The sequence below is a fragment of the Chrysemys picta genome, unplaced genomic scaffold (genome assembly GCF_011386835.1).
Source record: "Chrysemys picta bellii isolate R12L10 unplaced genomic scaffold, ASM1138683v2 scaf1136, whole genome shotgun sequence".
Taxonomy (NCBI): Eukaryota; Metazoa; Chordata; order Testudines; family Emydidae; genus Chrysemys; species Chrysemys picta.
The window spans coordinates 1-2,500 of record NW_027053843.1 but is presented as its reverse complement, the minus strand read 5'-3'; the positions used below and the strand labels follow the sequence as shown (position 1 = coordinate 2,500).

Sequence of the window (2,500 nt, the reverse complement as noted above, 5' to 3'; positions counted from 1 at the left end):
CTCAGAAATCTCCTCACACAATCCTCGAAAGGCAGGTCGAAAAAGCCAAAGCCCCGCCTTCGGCGGTACGAAACTGGAACCGGGCGCCACCTCGTGGTTCCCTCGGTCGGCCGAGACGGCGTGGGGCGACCCCTTCCGGACATCCGCGAGACGACCGGCCGTCAGGTCAACCCATTCGCTCCAAAGGGGTTGACCTGGTGGCCGAGAGGGGACTTTGAAAATTTTTCGGACTTGGAAAACTTTTTTTTTTTTTTTCCCCCCAGCCCGCTTCCTCCGGGTTGACCCGGTGGCCGAGCGTCTCGCCGTCCCCGGACGCGGCGAGGGACTGCCTCCCGGCCGTCAGGATCGGGCCCACGGAAGTCTGATTTTAAAAAAAATTGGCCGACGCCACCGCGGAGGGCTACCCGAGCACCCCGGGCCCCGGAGCCGGAAAAGGGAAAAAAAGGATCGGGCCCACTAGAGACATGGACCCGGCCGCCAAGCAGGCCGCCCTGGGCTGACCCTCCCCGGCCGCAGCGAGGGACTGCCTCCCGGCCGACAGGATCGGGCCCCTGGAAGTCTGGGGGTGGGGGGGGGAAATCGCCCCACGCCTCCGAGGAGGGCTGCCCGGGCGGGCCTGGCCCCGGAGCTCGAAAAAAAAAAAAGGATCGGGCCCACTAGAGACATGGACCAGGCCGCCCTGGGCTCACCCTCCCCGGCCGCAGCGAGGGACTGCCTCCCGGCCGACTGGATCGGGCCCCTGGAAGTCTGGAAAAAAGACTGGAACCTGACGCCTCCGAGGAGGGGGCGCCCAGGGAAGGAGGGAGATCCGGGTTGACCTGGTGACCGGACGGGAAAGAGGCCACCGGGCGTCCCCCCCCTTAAAACCTAGGGGTTGACCTGGTGGCCGGAAAGCGAACCGGCCAGCAGGTGAACCCTTTCGATTCCACGGGTTGACCTGGTGCCCGGGAAGCGAACCGGCCAGCAGGTGAACCCGTTCGATTCCACGGGTTGACCTGGTGCCCGGGAGGGGACTCTGAAAATTTTTCAGCCCTTTCGACTCGGGGTTGACCTGGTGGCCGAGAGGGGACTCGCACGGCAGGCAAGCCGCCCTGGGCTCACCCTCCCCGGCCGCAGCGAGGGACTGCCACCCGGCCGACTGGATCGGGCCCCTGGAAGTCTGGAAAAAAGAATGGAACCTGACGCCTCCGAGGAGGGGGCGCCCAGGGAAGGAGGGAGATCCGGGTTGACCTGGTGACCGGACGGGAAAGAGGCCACCTGGCGTCCCCCCCCCTTAAAACCTAGGGGTTGACCTGGTGGCCGGAAAGCGAACCGGCCAGCAGGTGAACCCTTTCGATTCCACGGGTTGACCTGGTGGCCGGAAAGCGAACCGGCCAGCAGGTGAACCCGTTCGATTCCACGGGTTGACCTGGTGCCCGGGAGGGGACTCTGAAAATTTTTCAGCCCTTTCGACTCGGGGTTGACCTGGTGGCCGAGAGGGGACTCGCACGGCAGGCAAGCCGCCCTGGGCTGACCCTCCCCGGCCGCAGCGAGGGACTGCCTCCCGGCCGACAGGATCGGGCCCCTGGAAGTCTGGGGGCGGGGGGAAATCGCCCCACGCCTCCGAGGAGGGCTGCCCGGGCGGGCCTGGCCCCGGAGCTCGAAAAAAAAAAAAAGGATCGGGCCCACTAGAGACATGGACCAGGCCGCCCTGGGCTCACCCTCCCCGGCCGCAGCGAGGGACTGCCTCCCGGCCGACTGGATCGGGCCCCTGGAAGTCTGGGGGGGGGGGGGGAATGGAACCTGACGCCTCCGAGGAGGGGACGCCCAGGGAAGGAGGGAGATCCGGGTTGACCTGGTGACCGGACGGGAAAGAGGCCACCGGGCGTGCCCCCGTTAAAACCCCTAGGGGTTGACCTGGTGGCCGGAAAGCAAACCGGCCAGCAGGTGAACCCTTTCGATTCCACGGGTTGACCTGGTGCCCGGGAAGCGAACCGGCCAGCAGGTGAACCCGTCCGATTCCACGGGTTGACCTGGTGCCCGGGAGGGGACTCTGAAAATTTTTCAGCCCTTTCGACTCGGGGTTGACCTGGTGGCCGAGAGGGGCCTCGCACGGCAGGCAAGCCGCCCTGGGCTCACCCTCCCCGGCCGCAGCGAGGGACTGCCCCTCCCCACCCCCCGGCTGACAGGATCGGGCGCACTGGAAGTCCGGGACAGTATTTTCCCCGACGCCGGGGAGGGCGGGCGGAGGGGCTCTGGCGGCCAGCCCGGGCCCCGGAGCTCGAAAAGGAAAAAAGGACCGGGCCCGCGAGAGACGGGGGCCCTGCCGCAGGGGGGGGGGGCAGTCCGACCGGGGCTCACCGTGCGGCAGGCCCGGGCGTCGGCAGGGGAAAGCGGGCGAGGAGGCGCGGGGCCGGGTGCCTACGGCCATACCGGACCGAACGCCCCCGATCCCGTCCGATCTCGGAAGGTAAACCGTCCCGGGCCTGGCTAGTACTTGGATGGGTGACCGCCTGGGAAT

At 67.5% G+C, this 2,500-nt stretch overlaps 1 pseudogene; it reads left to right on the top strand.

Moving 5' to 3' along the window:
* Positions 1–2,398: 2,398 nt before the first annotated feature.
* On the top strand, positions 2,399–2,500 carry LOC135979682 (5S ribosomal RNA; annotated as a pseudogene; the record flags this gene model as incomplete).